Raw genomic sequence first — 13,935 nt, 5'->3', positions numbered from 1 at the left:
GTAGAACATTTCCTTTCCTTCTTTACGCATAGGCAACCATTTATTTTCTTCCAATATGTAAGACCAAGAAACTGCACTCCATTCAGTCAATTTGATAGAGTAACATAAGCAAACAGGTAGTGATGTCAAAAGAACTGTTACTTCAGTTAAATTAATGATAGTTTCATAAAGAACGTGAAGCTGCATGAACCATTAAGGTACATAGATCAAAAAAATACATCTGAGTAGGTACCGGTCTAGTTTCAGGGATGATTTGTGTGCAATACAAAATCAACTTTGAGATTAAGAAAATATGTATTACTTATTTATATGGGTTATGGTTATCAAAGAAGTCTGAGGGTGTTTCTGTGAGACTGTGTGTCAGTAAATGCCTATAAAAATCTTCCCTGATTTGTTAATTCAAAATAGTGGCCATGTCAAGGACCATTTCTTGTTAAGTATTTCTAGAGCTCCCTGGTAATGATGTTAAGAACAAATATCTCCTTAAAACTACTTATTTTTTTACTACAACAACATAAATTGTTCTTCCCCAGACAGGAAGAGTTAATCACAGTTTTAACATCAAAGAGTTAATTTTGTCTCAGAGTTGTTCATTAGACTCCTTCACTTTAAACTTGTATTGGAAAGGGATAGGAAGTGCTTGCCACACCTCTCAAAATCAGACCCTGAGTAAAAATCTGGGATTGCAGTTGAGACATTTGCTTTGGAAGTCCCTGCGTATTCATCAAAGATGTTCCCCCGTTTTAACATCGGTGTCTTTTTATCTGGAGTAAGCTAAAGACAGTAAAAACGTCCTAAATTCAAATTGTCCACATAACTCCGTCTCTTTGTTTTCCCTTTGCTATTATACTCAGACAGAAGTTGAATAGGGGCAAAGAAAGCAATCCAAGCTGGAAAGCTTGGCCTTTCAAGGAAGATTAAATTTTGTTTACCTGCAAGGCTGCCAACTGTCCCACATTCAAAGGGCTGTGGGAACCACTGAGTCTTTCGGGCTAGAAATCTCAAATCCCCTTTGACCAGGAAAATAGATGGCATCACATGCAAACCCCACTTGCGTGGGAAGTTTGCTCTAGCCTTCAGTCTCCAGGAGCAGGCAAGGAAAGGATTTTGCATGTGGCCCTGAGAAACAGAAAGCCCAGCAGGAACAGATTCCAGGAACCAGGGATCCCCTCCTGTCCAGGTAAGAAGGAAACTTTTGTTCAGTTTTATGGGGAAAAAAGAAAAGCCTCTTTTTCCTCTCCTTGTTGTCCTGGTGTGGAGAAACCAGGATTTCCCTACTCTTTTCTTAGGTATTTTTTCAGATAAACAACCCAACTTTCTCCCTCTTGCAATTCCATTGGTGAGCTTCACTGGGCCAAGCAGGAGTTCAAGGTGTACCATGAGGCTCAAAGGGAAGAAAAGGGGAAGTCATCCTTCCAGGAAAAAGAAAGCAAGCAATAGCACTTCATCCAAGGAGTTCCCTGAATCCAGAAAGCATATGGTGATTGAGTTCTGTAGCAGCTCATCTGAAGGATATGAAAATGAAATTTTTTTTCCAGGAAAATCTCTGTGCCAGCAGTATGGAACTTGAAGGTAGGATTCACTGGATATATCTGACCGGCTAATTACTTGTGATTCCATCCCAGTTTCTTTCAAAAGTAACTAATGTGGAGTATACATCAGACAATATTTGTTTCCTGCCACGGCACATGCTGGGCAAGTTTTTCCTGCTTCAGTTCCTTGGCCATAGGAATTTCGCAGTCGTCAACAGATGCAGGTCTTAACTTCACATTTCAGTCACTTCATTACCCTTCCCCTGCCTTTTCAGTCGACACGAGCCAGGAAAGCCTTGTTGAATGTGACTAACATTTAAAACATAGCTGGACGTTTCACAAGATGCTTAGCTATGAGCAGGACTTCAGTTCAATTAATAATAGACTGCCTCCCGCTGACTCGTTTCCACAATCTAATTCAAATTTTAACCCTGTAATGCTGATGCTGTGGACTTTCTGGCTGGTTTGGGGGTTTTGTGCTAATATATTTGTTCAAAGAGAATAGACTTAATCTGTAGATCCAAACTGGGATTACTGAAAAAGGTCACACACACCCCCTCAACTCTGCTTATCCTCACAGTCTCTCATTTGTTTTTGATATCAGCAAAGCCTGAATTTTAATATTTGTTATGTTTAGGGCAGATGACCTACCCAGTCAGAATCAGGGATTAAGAATTCATTTGTAAAGCATTATGCAAAAATATAGCAAAAAAATTGACCCTGGCTCAAACTCTTTGAGTCCACTTGCATGGAACTGTAAAATCAGGACCAGAATCTAAAGAGAAGAAAATACAGTTGATGCTAGCAGACGTTTTGGATTTTCTCCCCCCTCCCCATGAGAGCTTCTGTACAGAGAAACCTTGAGAGAGTGGATGGCTCCCTTGCAAATTCTGATATTTTGTACCAAACAAGATTACTCAGGAGCAGTAAGAATGACCCCCAGCTGTTGTCTGCTGCTAGAAATCTTTTAAATGGATAAGGACATAGAGTCACTCAGTAATTACAAGGAAGGAAGACCACACGGCTTAAAGTGACCAGTTAGTAATCAATTCCTGCTGTGAAAATTTTTGTCCTAGCTATACAGTATGTGTGGAAAAATGAGAAGTGTGCATAAAAAACCCCAGAATTTCTTCGTAAATGGAAAAAACGAAAGTTCATTCAAAAATGAATAATGTAGCCAGTGTGGTATGAAATCCCACTGTTGTAAAATAATAACTACTTTAATTGTATCAATCTTTTAAAATAATTAAGAATGTGAGAATAATCAGTTTTCCTTCCATTGCAGAGCTTTTTGTGTGTAGTTTGAAAACATTTTTTATCTGGTTTTCTTCCACAGCTTCAACTTTAAAGGTCGTCTTGTTTTATCAAGATATCATTTTGTGACAGCTTTTTTAGTATTCTCAGTGGCTCAGCATGCAGTGCCTGATTTTTCTTCAGAAACGGTAGAGGAAGTAAGTGGTGTATACATATAACTGAAAAATAATGGATATTCCTTTTGCGGTTTAATTTAGCACTAATTAGCTGGTACTTTTCACATACGTATTTAGAACACAAGGAATGGCTCTGGCCTTCTGACTAGATTTTGTCACTGAGTTTCAGGAAATAAAACAACTCTCTAAACCTCAGAAAAAGACAACTGAATGCAATAAATGCTGCAACAAATGAAATTGTGATTTTAAAATTCAGTGGTATAGAAAATGACAGTAAGACTAAAACATCTCTGAGATGTTAAAGAGCCCAGACTGCCCACTGACAGCTGCATACATGAAAAGACAACAAAGAAACCAAATAGAAAAATACTAAAATGTTCTGGATTAGTGGAAACAAATCACCCTTTGAGAAGAGGAAGGCAGCACTTCTTCATGTTCTTAACAGCTGCCCACTGCTATTGATGGAAGTGGTGGCTGCAGAGCAGTTTCAGAAGGACATTGGTCTGAGGTCTTCTGCGTAAGTAGAAATAGATCTCAGGTTTCTCAGCAGTACTTCCAGCTATGAAACTTTTTTTTTTTTCCTTCTTTATATCCACCTGCAACAGCATTGTCGCTGCTTATAGCCAGTTCTTTCCTTCCAATACCAATAGAATTGGCTGCAAGAAGGAGCAAGGCTGAAAAGAGAATTGACAGGATGGTGTCCCAGGGCATATTGCATTGCCTGTTAGTTGTTCTCTTACGTTCAAAGAGGCAAAGTCAGGAGTAAATGCTTTACAGCTCTGGAAAAGTTACCAGAGCAATAGTAAGGAGACTATACGATCACTACAGATCCCCTGTTGGGCCTGAATAGAGACTGTGGAAATCTTGAGTTGATTCCCAATGCCAGCAAGGGCTCTGTGATTCACAGGAAAAAACCTCAGCCTCTCTCTATTCAGTTCCCCACGCGTAAAACACATAAAACTCGTTCAAGTAGGAGTGACCTCCCATGATTTTTTTTGTCATTTTGTTTTTCTTAAGGGAGATTGCCCTTTGGTTGAGCCCCTGTTATGACAGCAATATGAAATAGTTTACTCCAGAGCAGTTCATAGACCCAGGTGCTTGTGTTTCCTTGTTCTTAGGACATTTTGAACATTTTACTTCAAAGGATGTTTTTCTTTGAGATGAACCCATTTGCTTAATGTGTAAGAGTATTTCATATCCTCTGTTTTCTCCCCAGAAAAGCTCTCAATAACAGTCGTGATATAAATATGGTTTGTAAATGAAACATAGGCCTGCATCAATACACTTCTCCTTGCTGCAGGGTGGCATGAGAACTGAAAGATGTTTTCATAATTGTTATGAGGACAGGGGATTGTTTCATTTATGCAAGGAAATGTGTTGTGAAGTCATCTGATGATATAAGTTGACTGTCAGCTTTCTGCACTTGTGGCAAAATGTCAATTTTCCTAAAGCATCTTACCGTCAGCAGTTTCAGAGGACAGGTTATTTGCAAAATAGCCTCCACATTATAATCCAGTGACACATAAATCCGCTGCTCCCTAACTTCCAGCACTGGCCTTTCCAAATCCAAAGTTAAATGATTCTACTCCAAGAGCTGAATCGTCACCTGAACTGCAGCACTTGAGAGATTTCCTGTTACTGAGGAAATTGGTCTCCTACATATTTCTATTGAATAATTTCCCAGGGACCTATCTTCAGTGCATGGTAATACAGTATATTGCAATGTTGTAGCTTCTGGATAGTCTAATAGACATGTAATCTTATTTTAGCAGAGAGCCGGATATTCATAGACTTACTCGTACAGTGCATTAATTTGCTGTACAAATAGTCCCCCTGAAATCAACAGGAAACCTTGTCCATGTATTGTTTGTGATATGAAAGTATATTCACACCTCATTAGCTTATACCGATGACTTCAGCAGAGTTACTTCTTGACCTCTATTACAGTAAAGCTCAGGCCCTTTTCTGGTGGGCAACATAGTTTTCTCTTTGTGTAATAGAAAAATGTGAAAATTGCATTTCAGCACGGTGACTTTCCAATACATTTCAGGCCTCCTTAACCTACATTCATGAAATCCTGCCTGCTCGAATCTTATTCACAATTACTTAATTCTATAGTTACTCATACTTGCAGTGAACTCCTTGGTACATATGACACCATGCCTGCTCCCCCAGAGTGAGCTGTTGGCCAATTTTTTTCTTGGATAATTTCAGATACGAGGGAAAAACAGTAAACCACGTATATTACTTAGTGTAACCATGTTCATTTCTTAGACTGTGCTACCCATCTCCCGCTTCCCTGAGCAAACTGGAAACCAGCAGCAGACACCATTTCCCCTGCTCGTGCTCTCGCCAGCTTCCTTTTGGTCTTTCACAATTGCTTCCTTCTCCCTGAAACTTCTGCAGATTTGTGGATATGGGGTACACTTTGCTGCTGAACAAGACTGAAGCAGACATCTCTGAAAGACATGACTGCAAGCTGTCACTGGCTTTCATTTGCAGTAGAAGATGAAAACTGGGGAGGTGGCAAGTATTTAGCTCAGCAGGCGGAGCGAAGATCACCCTTCGCTCTGCTGTTTCCCTTACGCTCAGCACAGGAGCTGCTAACGTGAGTGGCTTTTCTTTAGCATCGCTATTGTACTGTGCAACACAGTTGTCATGTTCAAACGTTATCACAAGTACCATTCTTGCCATACCTGGACAATCCACTCATATCAAAGAGGCTTTTCAGCACAGATCTGCAAACAGTCTCAAATGGGACCTTTCCCCGACCTGTGACAAGCAAATGCATGTCTTGCCTATTGCATGCTGCGACTTGCAATTGCCTGGGGTGCGATGCTTCAGGATCACCTTGGCCTATCAAGAAGGCCAGTCCCCAGCCATTTCACTCTGATAAGCAAGGCCAGGGACCTCGTATAGCAGTCTGACTATTTGTAGATGCACTGCATGGACTCAAACCCATGTGTACGCTCAGCTCTCACCCAGATAAAATAGCCTGTGATGAATTCCACCATAAGAGCAGTAAAGAGAAGCAGTGTGAATAGGGCTTGGAGGACCAGATCAAATAACTCTAGAGAGCACTTGAAGCAGCCTGTCAAGAAAATGCGGTCATGCATGAGTTTCAGCGGGTGTTTCAGAAGGCTCACTGGCCTGTCTGTTGCTCCTTGTAGCAAACTATTCTCTCCCACGACGAGCACTCTGCAGGCAAAAGCTGCCAAAGCAGGTCAGGTGCCAAAATCCACCCCCCCCCCCTTTGTTCAGTTTGCCAGATACGGCCAACTAATTTAACTGCATCCATCTAGTACAAGTCTGTCTTACCTCTTGTTTGATTGGATGTAATAGATGTACTACAATAAAACAGGTGCAAATAGTACTTCATTGTAATCCAATGGTACGGAGAACTCAAAATAATACAATAATAATGAAAGCAGCTTTAGTCATGGACAGATTCAAACCCACTTAAGGAAACTAGATATAAATCTCCTTTTGCTTGCATTGGTATGTGCATTTTACGCTTATTTGTTAGGTAAAACTCACACTTGTTTGAACTGACTCTCTTTTATTTATTGTGACTTAGGTCCTTTACCATAGCCTCAGAGTCTATCTGTATGGAAAGAACTATTGGACTATCTCTCATTCAAGAAAAGAAGAACACGGTAGTATTTTTGCAGAGCCAGTAAGTTGAAACAATAGTAACTCTCACCCCCCAGCATATAATACCACCTAACATTCACAAATGTAAATGAAGTAGTTTCACAACCTACTGTACAGCAAATGATACTGTGATATTTTCTGCTAAAATACATGAGACAGAGAAACAGAAAGAAATATTTCAAGGAAGATATAAAGAAGCAGGAAAGCTTAGGATGCAACCTGAATAAATAGTGGCATTTTGGTCTTGCTGAAAGCCTAAACAGAGAGCTTTTTCAGCTGAGTGCTGGCTCAGGGAGGCTTGGAGTTGTATATAAAAGTACTTTCTCATATTACTTGATTTCTGTGCTAACAATTAGGATGTTATGTTATGTTATTTTCAGATAAACAGAACTGCATCAAAGATACCTGAATATCAACATTTTTTTCTTCTTAAGGAAACAACAAAGTTTTCTCTAACCTTTAGGGGCAGAAAGAAGTGATGTTATTGAATACCTCACCATATCAATTTCCTGTTTTGTTTGATGGGATGACTTTGATTTACAGGGTTTCTTTATGAGACCCAATTAAATACAGAATTTATAATATTCATGCAGTTTCTGTGCCAAATATACATAGTGCTGATACAGCAGGGATCTCAAAATATCAACCACCTGCTTGGAAGGAGCAGAATTATGAATACATCTCCTTAAACAATAATTCATCATACTGAGAAGCGTAAAGTTAAGCTGCTCTAGAGCCAACACAGCTGCTTTATCATCTTATTTGAGGGATACTGCTGACTTACAATGCTGGATATCATTCTTGCAGCTCATGACTAAGACTAAATTCAAGGATTTAGAACCCTAGGAAGCAGCACTGACTTTGGCATGAAGGATCCTGGCTTTCAGAGGGGAAGCCAGAGTTGTGAATGGCATGTTCACACTTCTCATACAATGTACCAGGAAACCGAATCAGTCAGATCAGGGAACCATCCAAAGTTACTGCATTCACAGCGGCTGTGGGAAACCAGGAGAGCCTTTGCATACCTCACCGAGGCCTGCCGGGAAATATCCCCTCTCCTCAGGGATCCTCATCCTTGAACACCTGCCCCCCCAAAAGATGGTTATGGGGTAGAGTCTTCCCTAACTGAGGTCAGCTGAGGTACCAGCTCAACAGAGTGAAGAAGACAACTTTTTCCCTAGGGAAGGCTGCTCTACTCAGAATAATGAAATTAATTTTAATCCGCATGACTTCCTCCTGAGAGGACTTTGATCTCACATAATTTAGGTTTATGATTTTTTTTTTTTTTCCCCAGACAGGCTAGTGCTATAGCAGTGAGACAGACTGAGAGCACTCACAGCTGAGCTTGGAGGGCTTGCATACAGTCTTGGGATATATATATGTGTAGCAAAAATGAAATATCAGGAACTGAGTGGGGTTCTTGGGGATAAAAAATAGTACTACAGTATGATAGTGGCTTTAAGGCCACTTTCACTGCATGGAAGCAGAATCCTGCTGTGCCCATTCCAGACAGGTGTTAGTCTAATTGGTCCTTTATAACTTAGATTTTACAGCTTCCCTTAGCAGCCAGCTTCACTGATTACGTATCCTTCATTAGGATGCTTTTCCAAATCTCTAATTTAAACCTTTGCTGCATGTGGAGCCAGGCACTTTTCTTGCCCCTTTGGTGACCAGGACAGTATTTCAGAAGCACCTTCTTTGCAGACTTTTTCAGAATTAGAAGACTATTATAACATCCTTTTATTTCAAAGCTCTACAAATTCACCACTTTCAGTTTTATCCTTATGAAAAGGAAATTTTTCTTAACTTCCTTATAATGCCTGCTGCTCTCCTGGAACCAGGGATACTTTAGCCCTTTCTGTTCCTTTCTCACCAACTAAACGTATTTCAGGATGACCGCTTCTGTGGAGTGGGCATTGAAAGCTCTCCTAGTCAATAACTGGGGTATCATGATGACTAATCAATGTTGCTAAACTGTTTAGATATACTGGGATAAAAGCCTCCTGAGGAATTTAAAGTAGTCAGAGTATGAGGAAGTCTAACACAGCAAATACAATCTGCTGACAAATACCAATCCTATCAGTAGTATCCATGCTTTAATACAGCTTCTTATAGCAAAAAGGGAAAAAAAAACCACAAAAAAAAAAAAAAAAAAAAACCACAATCCTGCTTATTTCACCTCTAGCAGGCTTGCCTTATTACTCAATCTCCAAGTCTTCCTCTTGGGTTCCAGCCGAGTGATGGATTTGTAGGTCCAGCTCTGAAAGACACAGACATCTTTGAGGAGATGATTACTAGCTGGCCTTTAAAAACCACTCCAAACCAAATAGATCAGGTCTGTTTATACTAAGGAAAATCTGTGCCATTGTGAAGGCAGGGCCCACCCTTTTATCTTCAGGAAATAACCTTTAGGGTTTTAACAAATAAGGACAAGGAAGAGTCTTTTCACCCAGACCGTTATTGCCTGAGCATCAAAATAGACTGAGGGCTGCTTTCAGAAACAAAATGCATGATGGATTTGGGATGGGGTGAGAACACAGGAAGAAAATTTCAGATTTATTTGCGATTATAAGGAGATTTGCTTATCTCACCCGAAAACCCCTTATAATTAGCATTTTCATCTTATTTACCGTCTCATTTTACGTTTTGCTCCCAAATAGTGCTGGAGGCTTGGTTCTAGGATGGCTCTCTGACATCCACAACGTCTGCCTTCCCCATTGGATTGAAGCTTCATTTCAGTGATGCAGAAAATTAATTAGGGCATTTTATTTCCTTTGTATGTAGACCTAAATACTGTTTCTAAGGCTGCAAATATGGTAACCCTGTGACTGCATAAACACAAAATTAGACTCCTTTTGCATGATTTCTGAAGCTGATAACAAAAACAACCATGAAGGAATCTCGACACAGAATCTGCTGTTTTAACCATACTGGAAAAAATTCTGTGTACCAATTAGAGAGATTACGTTGCTCCAAGTGATGCAGAGAACGAAATAATCAGGCAAATATACTAACCAGATGTCACTTTATCAGACAAGAGGAGGTAGTATTCCATAGTGAATGGAAGACTGTCTGTGGGATGCCCATTGGCTCATGCATAAATTTCCTTTTATTCCCAGAATCACTTCTTCTGTGGCCTTTCCTCCAGCTTTTGCTCACGGGTAGCATGAATACCTCCACTGCACTCAGTGGAAAGAGCTCCTATTTGTGTAACGAGTCGTTCAGCTGGGCCAGTGGCTGTGTGCACTGAGGGGGCAGTGGCTGTGTACAGGTTTATTGATCCCGGGTCCGGGCACCTGCGCTCACCTCATCTGCTCTGCTGACGCACCGTAATGAAATATTAAAACGTCAGTAGGGAAAACGTAGATTCACATCTTCAGCTTCACTCATTACAAATGTCTACAGGGCATGTCATGGCAAAACTCACATGCCGCTGAAGGTACAGAAAGAAATAAGGCCAAAAAAGAGATTAATAATAACAGAGACGACTAGGTATCATCACCTGCACTCAGACGTTGTTGTTCAACAAGCCTTTGGAAATACTAGCCATGTTTGGGTTTTTAGAACTCATATATTTCACCAGATGAAAACCTTTGTGATATTAGTACTCCGCTACTGAAAAATAGTTGATATCTAATAAATATATGTTTGAAGCTCAAGTTGATCTAATGTGAATTCATGCTCAACTGTGCGTGTGATGTTTGGATATAAACATCCTTTTCACATTGTACAATACCCGCTGCTATTGTGTCTTTTCTCAGCCTTAGTTATGTATCTTTATGGTATTTTCATCTCAGTGGCTGATTAGATAAATTAAAATGCCTGCACTAAAATCCACTGTCTTTAAATTGGACTAAAGGTGTCAGAGCTTATCTATGTATAGTCCAGTTAAACGACTTTAAGCTAACTTGCTATGAAATGGCACCTTTCTTCCAAAATAGGCCAAAAAGTTTTTCACTATGTATTGTTGACAAGGTTAAGACAACCAAACAGAAGCCAGCCCCAGACCCTGCTCATCTGGAAATCCTCTGTGTGATCTTGGCTGGGGATTATTTCAGCCATGTATTGGGACACGAGTTTTGCATTGCAACCAGTTCAAGGTAGAGCACAAAAGAAAAACGCATCCTGCTCAGAAGTCCAATATAAAGCCCCTTTCTGCTCACCTCCAAACATGTGCTGAATGCTCCCCAATCATTTTAGCCGTTACTTTGTCCTTGTCTGCTTCAAGACAAGGGAATGAATCTCAGCCCTTTTGAATCATAACAGCTGCAATGACTTCAATAGAGTGATGAGTATTTATTCCAGCAGGAAGTCTTACCCAAAATCTTTCCCAACTGTAAGATCACTCTTACTGCTAAACAGGATATTCCATATCGCGTTATGCTAATATAATGACATGTTTTCAGCAAGCACAATTCAGTAATTTGTCAACAGCACCACGGTGACAGTGATGACCACGATCCCCTAACTCAGCCTATTGTATCTAGTAATCGTTACTGCATTTTGAAATCCTACATAGGTACTTTTTCTTAGTGGCCACAGAATTAACAGATCTGTTAAGCTCCATGAATAAGAATTGTATTCTCAAAAAGGTAAAATATTAGCTGTCTGGGGACAGCTTAACCTATGAAAGGCTCATTGTAGTGTGGATACTGTCCTGAATCATAAAGTGCTTTTAAATAAGAAAAGGCTCGGTAGGGAAAGAAGACAAATATTTGTACTATGTCTTCTTTATATACTCTTTATTAAAGATCTAAAAAAACCCAAACAACCCAACCTCAAAACAACCAACCATTTGTACAAAGCCTCATGCCATACTGTGGCAATGGAGGATTAAGCAGAGCAGTATTTTTAAAACTTAAAAAGTACAGATTTTGTTTAGGGGTGGAAGCTCTCTGTTCAACAGGAAGGTTCTTACTGAACGTCCTTGGGCTTCAAATCACCTTGTATTTCCATAATCCATTTTCATGCTCCCCAGCCAGTCCACGCTGGTTCCTGCTGCCCGAGCTCTCGGCTCTCCACCATCCCCTGCCCAGTAATGGCTCTCCTCCTTGTTTTGTGCAAAGGCAGATTAAGCAGAGCGGTAAGAGTTGCAAGAAAATGCATCTCTGCAGTAAACACAGCCTGCAGACATCAGTTTCTCTCAGCATTGGGTGGCAATTATTTCTGTGTAATAGGCAGTCACCCAGTGACCCTCTCCTTCAGCATGCAATACTTTCACTAGTCGAGTGTTAATCCCTTTGTTAGCTACTCAGCCGCACATTCATTTAGGGGGGCTAATGACTTACACTGTTCCTTCTCTGCATGATTTCGACGGACATGTAATTAGAGGTGAATGGAGTGTTCAGAGGTACAACAACCACGAAAGCCGGGGGCAAAGTCAAAGTATTTGTCTAATTTTGCAATCGGTTGTTTCAGTGAATGAAACCATGTGGTCAGCTGCACACAGAGGAAAAGAGAGTAGAAAAGGAGAAGCCAAAAAAAATCAGACTTTAAAAATAAGTAAAAAAAGTGGGTTGCTTGGCGCTCACAAAGCTCTGAGATGAAAAGGAACGTGTTTCAAAATATTTTTGGTCGGGGTCCCAGAGAGCACACTGTAAGATAAATGCCAGCGAGGAACCTGTTCTTCTCACACAGATTGAAGAAGTATCTAAAGGTGAAAAGCTTTGTTTTAAAGAGCTTGAGATCCTCAATCATTAGCAGAATAAATGTAAGAAAGAACTGGAAAGCGATAGAAAAAATATATGAAGGTGAACTGAAGAACTTTTCATGTGCCACAGCACTGAAGCACAGCACTAAAGATTGGAGCTTTTTTAATGAAAGCCTTCCATGTCTGCAACACCTCAGGAAATATCCTGCAGCTCTTACACCAGGTCCTTTTGAAGTCAAAGTGATTTTTGCATATGTATTAATATCACAGGATGAAGTAGAAAAGTATAATAGGGAGCCATAATCCTGGTAGATTTTAGATGGAAAAAAAACGCCTCTCAGCTCTGATTTCTGTGTATGGACAAACTACAGAGAAGTCCCATTTTGCTCCGAGCCATCACTCCCTTTCCACTGCACAGGGGTTTGTGGACGAGGCCAGATCCCAGCCAGAAGGGTTGGCTGCCGGCTGGCCAGTTATGTCACTTTTGGCATCGCGACGCATCATCACAAGGTCTGACCATGCTGGCTGAAGCCACAGCGAAGCAGGGAGGTGTTGCAAGGGGCTCGACGCTCCCTCCCAGCACAGAAGCACACATTCAGGCTATCAGGTGATACCTGCCCACTGCCTCAGTGAGTGATGCTTCGTGCTAACTTCTCACGCTTCCCACGGCTGTATGTCGTTTTCTGCTTCCCATAAATTTTTTTACTCTTTTTTTTTTTTTTTAAACTCCTCCTATGTTTTTTTGTCTCTTCCACTGGTTTCCATGTACGCTGCATGGCCATTCCTGTTGTTGAGGCTGCTGCACCATCTCCCTGCAGTACGACCCTCAGACGGGATAATTTTTTTTCTCTTTTCCATTTTGGAGCATGGAGTCTCCTTTCTTCATATAGATTATGCTAAGTGCATTCTTGGATGATATGGTATTTGCATTAAATAACACCAACTCCTATTCTCTCAGTTACACAGTAGTCAATCAAGGTGATATTTTTATGAATTAAAAATAATACACCTTCACTAGTGCTTCAAATTCAGGAGCATAATTTCATTAAAAATGAAAAAAACAGAATAAAAATTAATTAATTAATAACTGTTTTAATTCAGCCTGGGCTTATGAGCTAATATCTCTCACACAGTTGTCTAATACAATTATAAACATAATTTCATGCTTAATGAAATATAAATGAAGCAATTGAATGGCATGCTCCAAAGAAATCTCCCTATCAATCAGTTGCCCTCCCAACCCTTCCATCTTCCCTGTGTGCTTTAGTTAGCTGTTTTATTTGAAATGTATGTAGTTTGTGTTTTGGAAAGATTTGAATTGAAGACCGCAAGCAGCAGACAATCCATCATGTCCCAAAGGAAGTAGGTCTGATGGTGAATTGCCATCACAATTCAAACTGGGTGTCTTATTACTAATACGAGGCCATTTTTTCCCCCATTCTTGGCCCTGGCAGTGCTTGTAATGTTGCAGGACAGCTTTCCAATGACAGAGTGATCTAAACAGCCTCAGATGAGTTGACACACTCTGGGCTTTGGTCTCCCCACCCGAGCAGAGGTGTCCCCTGCTTCACACCTGACTGCCCAGACACCTGCGTGCCTCAAAACTCCAGTCCTTTGGGAGAACTGCCTCTTCAGTGAGCTCGGTACAGCACGTCCTACTCCCCTGCAC

This window comes from Haliaeetus leucocephalus, unplaced genomic scaffold (assembly GCF_000737465.1).
Source record: "Haliaeetus leucocephalus isolate CR32 unplaced genomic scaffold, Haliaeetus_leucocephalus-4.0 Scaffold295, whole genome shotgun sequence".
NCBI classification, from domain to species: domain Eukaryota; kingdom Metazoa; phylum Chordata; class Aves; order Accipitriformes; family Accipitridae; genus Haliaeetus; species Haliaeetus leucocephalus.
Note: the sequence above shows the minus strand (reverse complement) of the source record.